The sequence below is a fragment of the Halichoerus grypus genome, chromosome 12, assembly GCF_964656455.1.
Source record: "Halichoerus grypus chromosome 12, mHalGry1.hap1.1, whole genome shotgun sequence".
Taxonomy (NCBI): domain Eukaryota; kingdom Metazoa; phylum Chordata; class Mammalia; order Carnivora; family Phocidae; genus Halichoerus; species Halichoerus grypus.
The window spans coordinates 15,334,012-15,352,931 of record NC_135723.1 but is presented as its reverse complement, the minus strand read 5'-3'; the positions used below and the strand labels follow the sequence as shown (position 1 = coordinate 15,352,931).

The following is an 18,920-nucleotide window of genomic DNA, read 5'->3' as shown; positions in this document are numbered from 1 at the left end:
TGCCACCATCAATATTAGACCACAGGCATTCACATTCAGAAGCGAAATGTGATACAGTCCCTCTTCCTCAGAGTGACTGCTGGGAGGCTGTCTTTTGGGGGTGCTGTACAACTTCCCATCACCAACTGAGTGGGGATCAGATATTATAAAGGAAGAACATAAACTTTTTAAAGCATCAGGATTGTGACAGACAAAACTAGAGAATTTGTGGCAGGTGGTGCCACCTGCACCAGACTAACTGCAATGAAAATGACTTCCTCCCCAGAGGTGGTGGTGATGGAGGATGGAAGGACGGCAGGCACAGAACGGGGGACGGGTGTGAGCAGAGACATTCTAGTACACAAATATACTAGGGAGGGAGGAATTTCTGCCAGTGGGCACAGCTAACTTCCTTCATGTAGAGTAACTGTTGAACATGCTCCAGTAACCTCCATGCCTTCAAAAATGTAACAGCTTTACAAGTCCAACACCAAATGCCACTGTATCAGATTGCGCACAGGGTATGTGTATGACTGCTGATCCACTAGTAGACAGCATACCCCAGGGACCTTGTTCTAGCACGCATTCTAATGAGAACACATTACAACATATAAATTTTAATAACTTTATTTTTCTGTCTTTTTTGCTGTTGTTGCTTCACCTTCTCTTCTACTTTAAAAGTTTTACACTGATTTTTTTATACAATTTTATTTATTTGAGACAGAAAGAGAGAACATGAGCAGGGGAGGGGGCAGAGGGAGAGGAAGGGCAAGAAGCAGACTCCCCCTGAGCAGGGAGCCCGAAACGGGGCTTGATCCCAGGACCCTGGGATCATGACCTGAGCTGAAGGCAGACACTTAACCGACTGAGTCACACAGGCACCCCTTCACTAACTTTTAAATAAGCGAATTTTAAAATTAATTAACCAAGGATCTGGTAAATGAATACTAAAAGCTAAATTGTTATCTATTTTTCACAAATTTCTCATTCTTCAAGTCAAATGCAAAGAATGATAGCAATTACTGTCTATTTTTCCATTTACTTTGAAATCGTGCCTTAATTCAAAAGTTATTTCTATATGGGGCACGCCTGGGTGGCTCAGCCAGTTGAGTGTCTGACTTTGGCTCAGATCATGATCTCAGGTCCTGGATTAAGCCCAGCATCTGGCTCTGTGCTCAGTGGGGAGTCTACTTGTCCCTCTCCCTCTGCCCCTCCCCCCACTCATGTTTTTTCTCTCTCTCAAATAAATACAATCTTTATAAAGTTATTTCTATATATATTCCCCATGGCTAACAGTGATACTTTTATATACTTACTTTAATGCAATAAGAGATGCAATTATCTTCATAGTGTTTGCAACACCTATGCCTTGGTCCATGCTTACATCTGAAATAAGACAAAAATAATAAATGATGTGTATGTGTGTAGATGTGCTTAACACTCTCTAACCAAAAAAGCAGAAAACAATACCTACTTGTTTCTAAATGCATGCATCTTTTGGTTTCTTAGGACATAAAAAAGCAAAGATAACAGATTTTTTTTTCTTTTCAGTTCACCATTTGACACAGTGCATAAAATATGTGACTGCAGTCAAAATACTTAAATGCAGAACAGAAAAAACATTGGTAAATATTTGTGACTAAATATGAAAAATATGTAATATATTATCTCTATACTCTGCCAAATCTTTTGGAAGCTTTAAGTTGCTTACTGTAGAGTATAACGGTCATAAGTCACCCATGAAGTCAGTACTTGAGCAACAATCATAACGAGAAAGTGCTCAGGTTACAGGAATTTATACTTAATTATATTTGAGAGAAAACATCTGGAAAAGAAACATGATACGGTATTAGAATTCAAAATTCAGTTTTTAAAATAAATAGAGTAATAGATCATGTGGGAATTCAAAAGTAGGTTATTTGTGATTTAAATGCAAACCACTTGGTCCTCTGGTGTTTAGTAAATGTTTCTGCTGGGGGGGCTACTGTTCAAGACACATAGATTTTTAATTATTTGGTATGCTGACTCCAGGACTATATTGAGGCGTAAAAAAGTAAGTAAAATATCTAACAGGGGTCTGGCTCTCCCCCTTTCTCTATGAAGTGTTCATGTTCCAAAATGAGTAGTCTTTGTAATTCTTGCAGACTGCAGTTAATTAATTATCTCATGGTTGGAACACATTAAGTTTCTTGTTTGTAACAATAATGTGTAGAGTGATATTCTGGCTCCACACCTCTTTAATTCCATTTGCAAACTGATTAGCAAAACCCTTTCGGAAATCCAATTCTGCACCACAGCTGGCATATACGTGTAGCCCTTCACAGACAAGGGGGACGGCAGGGATTCCTGCTGCCCGTAGCCCTTATGTCATCAGGATGATGGGACATATCTGGCCATGTGAAGTTGAGGGATTAAAGCTGGGACCTAAGAGAGGTAAATCAGAGAGGGGTGGCCATGTGTAAACCATCACTCTTCATACTTCTAAGTGTCCTCTTCAAAGGCATTCCTCAGCCAGTGCTACTGGAACTACACAGAAATCGTTAAACTCTCTTTGCTAGTGAAGTTCAATTCTGGTATCAGCTATACTGTCATTTAATCTTCCCTCAGTCTGTTATTAAAACTTCTCAAAACCTGGACTCCCCATCTCCTGTCTTATCTGCTCTGCTTATGTATTACCCTGCATCTGCTTCCACAGCAGTGGACTCACGGAGGCAAGTCTGACAAGTTCTGCCATGACCTGATTAGTTCTGATACCCAAGGCATGATTCACCCACATAGTACATTCTCTGCATTCCCGTCTCCGCATTCCCCTCTGATTCATGGTGACATGATTTCCATGAATAGGGATTCCTTGTCTCTTTTCTTCACTCAGGTGATCAGTAACTATTTTGAACTTGCTTAAGAATTAAGAAGTTCATTACCAATCTCACTAGTGGCTATTTACCCAAAAATTACAAAACACTAATTCAAACGGACATATGCATCTCTATGTTTATTGCAACATTATTTACAATAGCCAAATTATGGAAGCAGCCCATTTCAATCAATGAATGGATAAAGAAGAGGTGGTATACACACACACACACACACACACACACACACACACACACACACACAGTAATATTCAACCGTATTACTCATATGTGGAATTTAGGAAACAAATGAGCAAAGGGAAAAAAAAGAGAGAGAAACTAATCAAGAAACAGACTCTTAACTACAGAGAACAAACTGCTGATTATCAGAGGGGAGGTAGTTAGGGATATGGGTGAAACAGGTGATGGGGATTAAGGAGTGCACTTATCATGATAAAAAAAAAGGATATACATAAATTTTTTTAAAAAGTTTACTACCACAATTATTCCTGCCATCTGTTATTCCTTCCCTCCCTCTTACCTTCTGTATGTGCTGTATACTAAAATGAAGACAAAGTCTTTAAATACAGTAAAAATTTTGAGCACCTACTCTGTGCTCATGTACGTGAGGCAACTCACATGTTATTTCATTTAATGGACGCAACACTCCATAACAGAGATCATTAACCCAAGTTAACAAATGAGGACTTTAGGGTCCAGAGTGGTTAAATCACTTGCCCAAAGTCACAAAGCCAGCAGGGGTGAAATGAGAGTCTAAGGTCTGATGTATTGGCTTCAGCTTCCCATAACTGATCCCTAACTTTCTATATTGGCTATTCATTCAACACTCTCTAAAATATCACTACAAAGATTATTTTTATTAACTGATGTTCTAATTTTAAATCACTAAATTTTCTATTAATTATAGATGTATTTTAATATTATATAGAAGTATAATTCCTATACTTGAAATAGCCCAGTGATGGGTATTAAGGAGGGCACATATTGCGTGGAGCTCTGGATGTTATACGAAAACAATGGATCGTGGATCACTACATCAAAAACTAATGATGTATTGTATGGTGACTAACATAACAACAACAAAAAAAGGACAAAGTTAAAAAAAAAACCAAAAAAAACAAATACTATTTGTATGAAATTCAGACTTCTTTGTATAATATACAAATAAAGATGTTTTATTCCATTTCCAAAGCCCTGAAAATTTCTACTCTTACAAAAAACATTTATGTAAGGTTTGCTCCTTATTATTCCTCTATCTTCTTGAATGTGCCCCAGAACTTTTCTTTCTCCTTTCCACATTTGGAATATTTGATTAGCACATATTAACCTGTTTCCTAAAGTTCCCCATTCTAGCCTCCTACAACTGTGTCTAGTTTGACATAGAAAACTATTACAAGTTCATATAAATCTATTCTAAAGGCATATGTTGGTCTATAGTCCAGACAAAAATAATAAATAACACTGACTTGCCATTATGTGCCTTTTATAAAACTCTATGCACGTGTTTCTGGTAAAAAAAAAAAAAGATAGATATGATATATATGTATATCATTACTGAAAAGAAAATAAAACACCTTGGCAAAGTACAAATATCATATAAAACAGTAACACAGTGTGCTAAATATCAAGATAAAAAACTTACACTGAATCCACAAGTTTCCTGATTAGAGCAATTATATTCAATCTTCTTGGCTTTTCTTCATGTTTCTCTGTCTTTTGTTCCACTTTTGCATATGCTGCTTCTGGTGAATAAGAATGTGTGGGAATTTCTTCCTTCCCTACAATAAACCTAAAGAAAAGAGCACAATGTGAGGCATTTTCACCTTTAAAAAATAAAAGGAAAAAGACAATAAGGAAAAAAACCCATCCTGATTCTGTTAATATACAAATACATTTTGGAGAGTACCTTATCATTTGAAATAATGTTTTTCAAAATTTAAATAAAATCTTATCCTTTATAAGAAAATGCTGACAGCCATTTCTTTAATAATGCAATAAATTCTTCTATTAAGTTTTCTATTTTAGTTCCAGCATAGTTAACATACAGTGTTATATTAGTTTCAGGTGCATAATACACTGACTCAACATTATTCAGTGTTTATCAAGATAAGTGTAATCTCCTTCACCTATTTCACCCATCCCCCACCCACCTACCCTCTGGTAACCATCAGTGTGTTCTCTGTAGTTAAGAGTCTATTTCTTCGTTTGTCTCTCTCTCTCATTTTTTTTCCTTTGCTCATTTGTTTTGTTTCCTAAATTCCACATATGAGTAAAATAATACGGTATTTGTCCTTCTCTAGCTGGCTTATTTTGCTTAGCATTATACTCTTTAGCTCATCCATGTTGTTGCAAATGGCAAGATTTTATTCTTTTTTGTGGCTCAATATTCCATTGTGTGTATATGTGTATGTGTGTGTGTGTGTATAAAACCTCTTCTTTATCCTATTGATGGACACTTGGGCTGCTTCCATAATTTAGCTATTGTAAATAATGCTGCAATAACCAGAGGGTACACGTAGTGTCTCTGTGAATTAGTGTTTCTGTATTTTTTGGGTAAATACCCAGTACTGTGAGTACTAGGTTGTAGGGTAGTTCCATTTTCAACTTTCTGGGGAATCCCCATACTGTTTTCCAGCATGGCTGCATCAGTTTGCATTCCCACAAATAGTGCAAGAGGGTTCCTATTTCTCCACATCCTTGCCAACACCTGTTGTTTCCTGTGTTGTTGATTTTAGCCATTCTGCCAGGTGTGAGGTGATAGCTCATTGCAGTTTTGCTTTGCAGTTCCCTGATGATCACTGATGGTGAGTATCTTTTCATGTGTCCGTTGGACATCTGGATGTCTTCTTTGGAGAAATGTTCGTTCATCTTGTCTGCTCATTTTTAAATTGAATTAGTTGTTTTTCAGGCATCGAGTTATCGAAGTTCTTTATAATTCTGGATACTAACCCTTTATCAGATATGTCATTTGCAAATATCTTTTCCCATCCCATAGGCCGTCTTTTAGTTTTGTTGATTATTACCTTTGCTGTGCAGAAGCTTTTTATTTGATGTAGTCCCAATAGTTTTATTTTTGCTTTTGCTTCCCTTGCCTCAGGAGACATCTCTAGAAAAAAGTTGCTATGTCCGATATCAGAGAAGTTACTGCCTGTGCTCTCTTCTAGGATTTTTACGGTTTTATGTCTCACATTTAGGTCCTTAATCCATTTGGAATTTAGCTTTGTGTATGGTGTAAGCCAGTGGGCCAGTTTCATTCTTTTGCATGTTGCTGTCCACTTTTCTCAACACCATTTGTTGAAGAGGCTGTCTTTTTCCCACTGGATATTCTTTCCTGCTTTGTCGAAGATTAACTGACCATATAATTGTGAGTTTACCTCTGGTTTTCTATTCTGTTCCATTGATCTATGTGCCTATTTTTGTGCTGGTACCATGCTTGTTTTGATTACTAAAGCTTTGTAGTATAAGTTGAAGTCTGGAATTGTGACATCTCCAACTTTGCTTTTCTTTTTCAAAATTGCTCTGGCTATTCGGGGTCTTTGTGGTTCCATACAAATTTTAGGATTCTTTGTTCCAGTTCTGTGAAAAATGTTGGTATTTTGATAGGGATAACATTAAATCTGTAGATTGTATACATTTGTGTAGTATGGACACTTTTACAATATTTGTTCTTCCAATCCATGAGCACAGATTATCTTTCCACTTGTTTGTGTAGAAACAGCAACATCTTTTATCAATGTTTATAAATATTGTTTATAAATATATAAACTATATATAATATATATATATAAAATATAAACTATAAAACATTGATAAAAGATAATTTATATATTTTTACACAAGTCTTTCACCTCCTTGGTTAAGTTTATTCCTAGATATTTTATTACCTTTGGTGCAATTGTAAATGGAATTGCTTTCTTAATTTCTCTTTCTGTTGCTTATTAGTATATAAAAATACCATGAATTTCTATATGTTGATTTGGTATCATGCAATCTTACTGAATTCAATAGTTCTAATAGCTTTTTGGTGGAGTCTTTAAGGTTTTCCATATATAGTATCATGTCATCTGCACATAGAAAAAGTTTTACTTCTTCCTTCCTCTTTTCTGATCACTGTGGCTAGGACTTCCAGTACTACGTTAAATATGAGTGGTGAGAGTGGACATCCTTGTCTTGTTCCTGACCTTAGGGGAAATGCTCTCGGTTTTTCACCATTGAATATTATGTTAGCTGTGGGTTTTTCATTTATGGCTTTTATTATGTTGAGGTGTTCCCTCTAATCCCACTTTGCTGAGCGTTTTTATCATGAATGGATGTTTTATATTCTAAAATGCTTTTTCTGCATCCATTAAAATGATCATTTGGTTTTTATTCCTTCTTTTATTGATGTGATGAATCACATTGATTGACTTGTGAATACTGAACCACCCTTGCACCCCAGGAATAAATTCCACTTGATTCTGGTGAATGAATTTTTAATGTATTGTTGGGTTCAGTTTGCTAGTATTTTGTTGAAAATTTTTGCATCTATGTTCAGAAAGAGATATTGGCCTGTATTTCTCTTTTTTTGTAGTGTCTTTATCTAGCTTTGGTATCAGGGTAATGTTGGCTTCATAGAATAAATTAAGAAGTTTTCCTTTTCTATTTTTTGGAATAGTTTGAGAACAGGTGTTAACTCTTCTTTAAATGTTTGGTAAATCCCCTTGTGAAACCATCTGGTCCTGGACTTTTGTTTGCTGGGACATAGGTTAACATTCTCCTACAATCTTTTTGATTTCTGTGCTTCGGTTGTTACTTCTCCCCTTTCATTTCTAATTTTATTTACTTGAGTCCTCTCTCTCTTTTTATGAATCTGGCTAAAGGCTTATGATTTTGTTGATTTTTCAAGGAACTGGCTCCTGGTTTCACTGATTTGTTCTATTGTTTTTTTAGTTTCTACTTTATTTCTGCTCTAATCTTTATTATTTCCTACCTTCTACTGGCTTGTGGCTTTGTTTGTTGTTCTTTCTCTAGTTCCTTTAGATGTAAGGTTAGATTGGTTGTTTATTTAGGATTTTTCTTGCTTCTTTGAGGTAGGCCTATATTGCTATAAACTTCCCTCTTAGAACAGCTTTTGCTATATCCCAGATTTTGGACTATTGTGTTTGCATTTTCATTTCTCTCCATGTATTTTTTATTTCCTCTTTGATTTCTTGATTTACTCATTCATTGTTTAGTAGTATGTTATTTAACCTCCATGTATTTATGTGCTTTCCATGTTTTTTCTTGTGCTTGATTTCTAGTTTCATACCATTGTGGTCAGAAAAGATGTATTTTTTTTTTTTTTAAAGATTTTATTTATTTATTTGAGAGAGAGAGCACATGAGAGGGGGGAGGGTCAGAGGGAGAAGCAGACTCCCTGCTGAGCAGGGAGCCCGATGCGGGACTCGATCCTGGGACTCCAGGATCATGACCTGAGCCGAAGGCAGTCGCTTAACCAACTGAGCCACCCAGGCGCCCAAGATGTATTTTTATAACTTCAATTTTTCTGAATTTGTTGAGACTTGTTTTGTGGCCTAATATGTGATCTATTCTGGAGAATGCTCCATGTACATTTGAAAAGAATGTGTATTCTGCTGTCTTAGGATGGAATGTTCTGACTATATCTGTTAGATCCATCTGGGCCAATATGTCATTCAAAACCACTGTTTCTTTGTTGATTTTGTTTGAATGATCTGTCTATTGATGTAAGTGAAGTGTTGAAGTACCCTACTATTATTGTATTACTATTGATCATTTTCTTTATGTTTGTTATTAACTGCTTTATGTATTTATTTGGGTGCTCCCAAGTTGGATTCATAAATATTTACAATTTTTATATCTTCTTGTTGGATTGTATTGTTTATGATCATACAGTGTCCTTTGTCCCTTTTTACAGTCCTTGTATGAAAGTCTATTTTGTCGATATAACTTGCTACTCAGGCTACCTTTTCACTTCCATTTGCATGATAGATGTTTCTCTATCCCTTCACTTTCAGTCTGCATATGTCCTTAGGTCTGAAATGAGTCTCTGGCAGGCAGCATGTAGATGGGTCTTGCTTTTTTATCCATTCTGTCATCATGTGCCATGATTGGAGCATTTAGTCCATGTACATTCAAAGTAATTATTGATATGTATGTATTTATTGCCATTTTGTTACTTGACTTATGGTTATTTTGATAGTTCCTCTCTGTTCCTTTCTTCTCTTGCTCTCTTCTTTCATGATTTGTTGGCTTTCTTTAGCAAAATATTTGGATTCCTTATTGTTTTTTTAAATTTATTACTGTTTTTTAAAAATTTTTTTTATTGTTATGTTAATCCCCATACATTACATCATTAGTTTTAGATATAGTGTTCCATGATTCATTGTTTGTGCATAACACCCAGTGCTCCATGCAGAACGTGCCCTCCTCAATACCCATCACCAGGCTAACCCATCCTCCCACCCCCCTCCCCTCTAGAACCCTCAGTTTGTTTTTCAGAGTCCATCGTCTCTCAGGGTTCTTCTCCCCCTCCGATTTCTCCCCCTTCATTCTTCCCCTCCTGCTACATTTTTCTTCTTTTTTTCTTTCTTAACATATATTGCATTATTTGTTTCAGAGGTACAGATCTGAGATTCAACAGTCTTGCACAATTCACAGCGCTTACCAGAACACATACCCTCCCCAGTGTCCATCACCCAGTCATCCCCATCCCTCCCACCCCACCCCCCACGCCAGCAACCCTCAGTTTGTTTCCTGAGATTAAGAATTCCTCATATCAGTGAGGTCATATGATACATGTCTTTCTCTCTTTGACTTATTTCGCTCAGCATAATACCCTCCAGTTCCATCCACGTCGTTGCAAATGGCAAGATCTCATTCAATTTATTACTGTTTTTGACTTGTAGTTACCGTTAGGTTTATATATAACATCTTCCGCATATAGCACTCTATGTTCAGCTAATGGTTGCTTAATTTTACTCCTCTCCTCTCCACATTTCAGATATTTGGTATCATATTTTACATCTTTTTATTTTGTGCTTCTCTTGACTGATTTTTATAGATATAGTTATTTTTTTGTTGTTTTTGTACTTCCTGTTTTTTCTTACTCTTACTTATGATTTTTGTTTTCCTCTTACAAAGCCCCCCTTAGCATTTCTTGTAGGGCTGGTTTAGTGGTCATGAATTCTTTTAACTTTTGTTTGTCTGGGAAATTCCTTCTAATCTGAATGACGGCCTTGCTGGATAGAATATTCTTGGCTTCCAATTTTTCCCTTTGAGCACTTTCAATATATCATACCAGTCCCTTCTGGTCTGCAACGTTTCTGCTGAAAAATCAGCTGATAGCCTTATGGGGTTTCCTGTATATGTAACCATCTTTTTTTTTTTTTTTACAATCTTTAAAATTCTTTCCTGGCGCACCTGGGTGGCTCGGTCGTTAAGTGTCAGCCTTTGGCTCAGGTCATGATCCCAGGATCCTGGGATTGAGCCCTGCATCGGGCTCCCTGCCTGGCGGGAAGCCTTCTTCTCCCTCTCCTACTCCCCCTGCTTGTGTTCCTGCTCTCGCTATCTCTCTCTGTGTGTCAAATAAATAAAATCTTTAAATAAAATAAAATAAAATTCTTCGTTTATCACTATTTTTTACCATTTTAATTACTATGTGTCTTGGTGTGTACCTCCTTAGGTTGAATCCTAACAGGGGGATTTCTGTGCCTCTGAATCAGGATCTCTGTTTCCCTCCCATGATGTGGGAAGTTTTCAGCTATTACTTCTTCAAATACATTTTCTGTCCCCCTTTCTCTCTTATGCTTGAGGGAGTCACTGAATTTTCTAAGTCTATTCTCATTATGTAGTATTTATTTGTCTCTCACCTGTTCAGCTTGATTGCTTTCCATTACTCTATCCTCCAGGTCACTTACAGGCTCCTCTGCTTCCTGTAGCCTACTGTTTATTTATTCCATCTATTGTATTTTTAATTTCATTTATCGAGTTCTTCACCTCTGATACGTTATTTTTTATCTCTCTCTCTTTTTTAAAGAGTTTATTTATTTATTTGTTTGACAGAGAGAGACACAGCAAGAGAGGGAACACAAGCAGGGGGAGTGGGAGAGGGAGAAGCAGGCTTCCTGCCAAGCAGGGAGCCCGATGCAGGGCTCGATCCCAGGACCCTGGGATCATGACCTGAGCTGAAGGCAGGCACTTAATGACTGAGCCATCCAGGCACCCATTTTTTATCTCTTTGTCAAGAGTTTCACTGATGTCCTCCACCCTTTTCTGAAGTCCACTATCTTTATGAGCATTACTTTAAATTCTTTATCAAACATCTTACTTTTTTCTGTTTCACTTAATCTCCTGCTGTGATTTTGTCCTGTTTTTTCATTTGGGACATATTCCTCTGTTTCCTCATTTTGTCTATCTGTGTCAGTTTCTCTTTGTTAGGAAAGTCAGCTACACCTTCTGCTCTTGAAAGTAATGGCTTCATGAAGAAGAGGTCCTGTACTGCTCTGCAGTATAGTGTCCCCTGTTCACCAGAACCTGGCACTTCAGGGGAATCTCCTGTTTGTGTTGCTTGTGTTGTGTCTGAGTCGCTTTTTCTTTCAGTCCAGACATCTTCATTGACTCTGTATCTGTTGTGGGCTTTGCTTGCTTTCTGTGGTGTTAGTGAGACACAGGCTGCGAGCTCTGAGAAGACATCAGGTGAGCTAAGGGCTGAGGTCAGCATGCTTGGAGTGTGCCAGTCCTCAGGAGAACACATGGGCAAGGCACACTGCTAGCAGGTTAGGTAGCAAGTGTCTGCGCAGTGCTGCCCACAGGTGGCCCTGTGTTTATGCTGGGCAGCAGGGGAGGAAAATGGTGCCTGCCACCTCCTTTGTTCCCAGAGAAGTCCCCTAACACACTCAAAATCAGTATAAACATATCTTCCTCTTGTTTGTCCCAGGCACTATGCAAACTGTCATTTCTATGTTGCCTCTCTATGGGCTGCTGTATCTTTAAAGGCAGGATCCAGCTATCACTCACTCTCCCATCTTGCCCGGTGCTGAGTCAGCTGACTTTTTAAGCTCCAGACTCCAAATCCTGTGATTTATACAAACTCATGGAATTCAGCCCCTCTGGTTTTCAATGCCAGATGTTATGGTTTGGGATCCCTAGTGTGAGAGACTGTTTTCTTTCCCCTCTCTACACCTGTAGCTTCCTCCCTCCTGTGGGCAGCTCCCAACCACTGTTTCTACCCTTGGTAACCTCTCAGATGCAGCTTTTTTTTCTTTAAAGAGTTCATTTATTTATTTGAGAGAGAAAAAGAGAGAGGGAAAGCACAGAGGGAGAATGAGAGGGAGAAGCAAACTCCCCACTGAGCAGAGAGCCCGACATGGCACTTGATCCCAGGACCCTGAGATCATGACCTGAGCTGAAGGCAGACACTTAACTGACTGAGCCACCCAGGCACCCCCTCAGATGCAGCTTCTTTACATTTAGTTGTGGAGTTTGTTCTGCCCATCTTTGGATTGCCCTCTAGCGTATTTACATCGATGTGAGTGATATCTAGTTGTCAACATGGGATGGGGTGAACTTAGGGTCCTGCTACTCCACCATCTTCCCAAGCTTCCCAACAATGCACGTATTTTAAAATCAAATTAACCAAGTAAAATACAGCATAACACTTTTATGATGCACCCTTTTAACTTAAGTTACCACTTTTTAAAGATATTACACACCTTGAAGTTTTTTCAAACAAAAAAGCAGGTGAAATATTTACTTGGGTCTACTAGTTGATCAAAAAATTCTATTTTTTTGTCTAAATTCTACTAATAGTTACAATTGAATGAGGTTCTCATTTTTCAGTATAAAGTTATATCTCATGTCACTTTGAGTCATAAAATAGCTGCAATGCAATATTAGGTCATATAAAGATATTCAGGGAAATGGAGGAAACTAAAGACTGAGAATCATAAAATGGTCAAGATTCCATGCATTCTCACATAATTTCATTAGAAAACCTTAAGCTCAATATTATTCTAATCTAGTTATTTCTCTTCTGAAAAACCTAATATCTGGGAGAAGACACTATTCTTATCTCATCAAAACTGGAGTATTTTTTTCCCAGACAATGCGAAAGAAAAGAAAGAAAAGAAAAGAAAAGAAAAGGAAAGGAAAAAAGAGTTGCTACCATTAGATATCATTCAATCAGTATCCTTTACTAGTTTTCCATTTTTGCTGTTTGTACCTTCACTATGAGTCATTGCTCTTATAAAGAATAACTAAGCTTTCTTAAGAGAACTCTACCTGCTGAACTTTCAGAAAATACCATAAAATGCAGACAAAAACAAGGGATCAGTAATACTACACTAAGGTTCTGGAACATGGGACCTATGACAAATAGAATAAGAAAATGTAAACACTCAGAAAAGAGAGGTGAAACAAGCTATTACTATCAACAAGTGTATCCCATCTCATTCGGACAAACTTGGTAAAATATCTAGCTTATTAAATCATAAAGGGCATGTAATGAGATTGTCACAAGGTGGCAGCTGTGCAGTCTCAGTAGCTGTTATTCCAAAAGAATTTGGTTCTTAATCATGGGTGTGCATGGAGAGTTCAAGGTCTGTACTACTGTTCTTTATAAACAAGACAAAAACTATGTTAGAACAGATAAAATCATCTCTCTCACACTGTTCATTACACTGTTTCTCTTTTGGCCAGGACTGACCATCTCAGATTAGAGGTCACTTCCTTGGAGAAACTGTCCCCGCCCAAGCTGCAGTGAGTTAGCAATCCTTCCCTTGTGCTATCAAAGCCCAATGAGTCCCCAATAGCAGAAGCACCTTATTAGTAGTTTGCATCCCCCATTAAACTGTGGGTCTGTGAGACTCTATACATCTTTTGCTATTACACCCCAGGGACTGGCACATAGTAAAAATTTAATTAATACATACTGAATGATCAAATATAGTAATAATGAGCATTTTCTGAACATTTACTATATGACAGGACAGTACAGAGGATTAAATCATTTAATCCTCATAGCAACACTACGAAGTAAGTAGGTGCCATCATTTCCGTGAGAGTTAGCATGAAAAAGCATTTGACCACATCCAAAAACAATTACTTGGACCCAAAAAACTGTCTGACTCTAAAGCCTGGGCTCTTAATCACTAAGCTGCCTATACACTTCTAAGTATTAAACTATGTTGATGCAGGTTTGGTATACCATAAGGCTCCTGAACTGGTTCCCAGCCTTTGACTCTATCCTTGACTCTATCTGTTCTCATAACTTCTACTAACTTAGCAAGAATTAATAACCATTTTTTTCCAGAATATTTTCCTATAATACAGAGTAAATTCTAAGTGCAAATAGTTATCCAGCCCCTTATTTTGAGTGGATTTGACGAAGAGACACAAAAATATCGGATACATTTTGAGTTTCTGTAAGGATTCTGGGAGCCTATGGAGAGACACGGGAAAAGGCAAAGTTTTCTCTTTAGGAAAACCAACTTTTGGTTTTGTTATAAACTTTTGACATAACATAGAATCTTCACATTCAATGCAACAACAACAAAAAGTTATTTTCTGAAATGTTTCATGATCTTTCAATGAAAAATATAATATGAAAAAATTACCGCTGTGTATTATGACTTAGTTACTGTTACCACAGAGTTTCCACAACCAAAGATACTCTTATTCACACAGGGGACTCAATTTGTCCCCTCCCAAACTAGCTTCCTTGCACACCATCTGATTTTCTGTTAATAGCACCTTTTTTCATGTACTTAGGTTTTCAAAACTTGGCTCGTAGCAAGGATTGGAGGGAAAGAGGAAGAAGGAAAATATCAATCAGTAGGTCTTCATTTCCTTCGACACCAGTCTCAACTTTGCCTCTTTCTCTTTAATCCTCCACTGTCGCCAAATCCCAGTCCTTATCACTTCATCTTTCTTCCTTCTGATTCTCTCTTTCACAATGTCTGTCCCAAATACTGTGGCCAGACTAATCTTTCTGAAACAATGTCAACTACCCTGCTCAAAACCCTTTAGTGGCTCTCTACTGCCCATCTTATCAAATTCAAATTTGTCTTCTTTTTTTTCTGTTTAGGTCTTCCAAAATCTGGCCCTGCTCTGACCATCATTTAAAAAATCAAAAAACCCCACAAAACCTTATGATCCCTAAAATAAGCTTTTCATACCAATTAAGTTGATTTTCCCACTCTTACCTCATATTTCATGTTTATAATGTTCATACTTTTGCTAACATTATTCACTTCTACCCAGAAGGTTCCTCCTCTTCCCTTCTAGTTCTCTAAAGCTATCCTTCAAGTGCAGTTTAAGGCTTATCCCCATAAGAATAATAATAACAGTAATAGCCAACGTTTCTTGAGCACTATGTGCCATGCACAGTTCTAAACACTTTTCATGCATTAACTCATTTGATCCTCAAAATAACCTAAAAAAGACAGTCATATGAAATCTTCTAGCATACCGAAGGCTACCCTAATTTTTCCCTCCTATATTTATAATAAATACTCCACACCTAATCTTCACTAAGCATCTACTATATGTACTTAGGAGAATAAAAGAGGCAACATTTATAATACAAACTGGAAGAGCATTAGGTTTCAAGTAAGTATATGCAGTCACTGTGTGACATTAAATTAGTTAAGTATTCTAAGCCTCACGTCACATGGGCATAAAAATACCCATCTCACAGAACTGCTGTGAAAATTTTCTAATCTATGTGAAAATGCTTGGTGAACTGTAAAATACAATGGAAGTGCTGCCAACCAACTTTTCTACACTATCTACTACTATCGGCCAATAACTATGGCAAGAGATGGCATACAGGGTGAAAAGCAGATTCTAGTGACTCTAGTGAAGCTTATGATTCAAAATGTGTCTGACATGAGCCCTGTCCTAATGAAGCCCATAATGTGGTACCACACAATTCAATATTTAATTTTGCAGTAATTATTCACATGTAGCTTTGTTTTTCCAATGCTCCTTGAAGAGAGAGTTCTTCTAATTCTTTCCTAACACCCAGTGATATGAGGCACACAATAGGTCCCAAAAGCAGTTGTTGATTTTTTTTTTTTTCAAAGATTTCACTTATTCATTTGACAGAGAGAGACACAGTGAGAGAGGGAACACAAGCAGGGGGAGTGGGAGAGGGAGAAGCAGGCTTCCCGCTGAGCAGGGAGCCCGATGTGGGGCTTGATCCCAGAACCCTGGGATCACGACCTGAGCCGAAGGCAGACGCTTAACGACTGAGCCACCCAGGCACCTCCAAAAACAGTTGTTGATTGACTGATTTTTAGGGGGAAAGAAATCCAATAAATTAGACTCTTTTAATAAAATATCGTAAAAGTGACTGTGACTCCTGCAATTATTTTGGGCTAGAAAACTGAGTCGATAAACATCTATTGTAATTATGCACAATAATATTACTTTTTGAAAAAGTTAACTTGCAAATTCTCTCTTAACATAAGGTAAATAAACTACTTACCTAAGAGCAGAGAATGTAAATCCTTTCAAACCATCTTTGCACCTAAAACAATAAAAATTATGATAAAGTAACAATTTTTGAGATATAAAGTAGTATATTAAGTAGCTATTAAAATTTATTCTGAAACAGATGACTTATTTTTAAAATTTTTTTATTTTTTCAAAGATTTTATTTATTTATTTGACAGAGAGAGAGAGACAGCGAGAGAGGGAACACAAGCAGGGGGAGAGGGAGAGGGAGAAGCAGGCTTCCCGCCGAGCAGGGAGCCCGATGTGGGGCTCAATCCCAGGACCCTGGGATCGACCTGAGCCGAAGGCAGATGCTTAACGACTGAGCCACCCAGGCGCCCCTGAAACAGATTACTTTTAAAAGGTGAAACTTTTAGGACAGTGATCTGAGCAGTACAAATGCAACAAACAAGCAAGCCATCTTACACAGGATGATTAAAATTTCCTATGTCAAATTAACATAATTTAAGGCTCAACTCTCCTATTTGCAGGTGGAAGAGAGTTTTAAGTATATCTTCTAAGGGCTCCATGTGGACTTAAAATGAAGGCTCAGAGTGGAATATTCATTTTACCCAATCCCTGGGGGAGCAAATTGTTGAGAAGAAAAGGCCACATACACCTGCTGGGTATTATGAATAGATCAATTCAAGGTCCTGACTTCTCCCTACTTATTAATTCAGTGAATGCAGAGCAATGTAGAGCTGGCAGGCACAAAAAGGCTTCAAGTTTAGTTCAACAGTTTTAACTTTTGAGTAAGCCCAATCAGAATGGATAACATAGCAACAGGAACAGAGTGGGGGTAAGGGGAGGGCACAGAGGCAGGAGTTCAAATAATATTTATTGAGTATTTACTATTGCTGGGCATTGTTTTGGGCACTTTATATGTGTTGTCTCATTTAATTATATCACACCTCTATGAATAAGTATTTCTCTATTCTATAGCTGGGCAGAGGCCCCCTCCCCCAAAACGGGCAACTTCCAAGAGGTCACAAAATAAATAATAGTCGGAATTCAGGAAAAAAAAGTTCCTCTGACTTAAAAACTGTGGTTTTCTCTTATACCTCCTTCTGAAATAGTGTATTCCTTTTAACTGGGGGAAGGTTCAAACTGCATGACAATTAAAAAAAGATTCTCAGATCTGCAAAAAATATTTAAACAAGATTTTAAAATGGGGACATTACTATACTAGTCTTAATGGCCTGCTTTATAGGTATGATCAAGTTACTAAAGAATTGTTGTATATCTAGTATCAGAATCCTTTGGAGAAACTATAGAGATTGGTGATACAATGATGCTCAAATGTATGTTAATTTTAGACACTGGATATTCTTGGATAAAAAGTACAGCCTCAAATCTAATTGGGCAACTCTCTCAGTATACCTTTTATATGAAAGGTCACAAAGGAAATGCATAAAAATATAAGAAGTCCTTCTGAACAAGTCTAAATGTAGATATTTTTACTGGGGACACACAGAATCTCAGAAAAGAATTTAATTCGTGTGCATAGATCTTTTAAAACACTTAAGAATTCATTTTAATTAAGAAACATGATCTACTTTGCGATATTGTTAACAGTGAGAAATGTAATCACAGAATTTAGCTAACATACTACATAATTACTCATCCCACACAGAATGAGGGTAAAGGCAAAAGAATTCATATGTTAAGCTAAAAATATGCATGAGAAAATTATAGCATTAACATTCTTAAACTTATCTTTTTTCCATCTGAAGTGTTTCTCAGTAATTTAAAACCCATAATTGGGCAATTTCTAGATAGGTGGGGTGGTGAGCGGGTTAGGCTAGGCGTCTACTGACTGGAAAACAGAAAGCAGCAGATTGATTAAAGATTATATACAAGTGGGAACAAATTTTGGCTTTAGTATGTTATTGTTAAGAGATAGCCATTTATCTTTGTGCAATGCTGAATAGATAAAGGATTCTGACAACTTGGTCTAGTCAGGATTGCATATTTGTGACCTTAAACAATAAATCTAATTGCAGACCAAACATCAAAAAGTAGCTTTCAAATAAAAAAGGGCATGTACAAATGAATTTGCAATTTCATTATGATGGAAGTTTGGTTCTTTCAGCAGAACCCTGTGGGAAGCACTTCATATTGATAAAGTCTTAGCCTGAATTCAAAAGGGGCTATTCTTCTTTCCATTCATGTGTATAAGGTCTGTTAAGGTAATTGAGGGTCAGATGTCTATGTCAAAAGAACAAAAAAGTAATTATTCCCCTAAAAAGAATCTTTAAAATAATAATATCGCCCTGCATTTTGATACCAAGAGTATTGTCTGAGCCTTAGCCTAACTATGAAACACTATCGTAATCTGAGTTAAATGTAAAAAGTATGGTATGCACAGAAAGATTTATACAGAACAGACCCCATTAGAAGGGGCCTCACTATTTAACAGATCCAGTTATTATAATGCAAATCAAATTACTTTCTACATTCACGTCTTAAGGCTCACTGATTTCCTCAACAAATACTGACTGAATGCCTACTATGTGTAAGCACTAGTTTCAGATCTAAGGAGGTAACAGCGGACAATACAGAATCTCTGTTTCC

General features: G+C 37.2%; 1 long non-coding RNA gene across 1 annotated transcript; it reads right to left on the bottom strand.

The window, feature by feature from the left end:
* Positions 1-1,294: 1,294 nt before the first annotated feature.
* Positions 1,295-16,397, bottom strand: LOC144379650 (uncharacterized). Its single transcript, XR_013442978.1, has 3 exons — positions 16,339-16,397; positions 4,495-4,641; positions 1,295-1,365 (listed from the first exon to the last, which is right to left on the bottom strand). It is a non-coding gene; the product is annotated as an uncharacterized LOC144379650 (long non-coding RNA).
* Between the last annotated feature and the right edge of the window lie 2,523 nt (positions 16,398-18,920).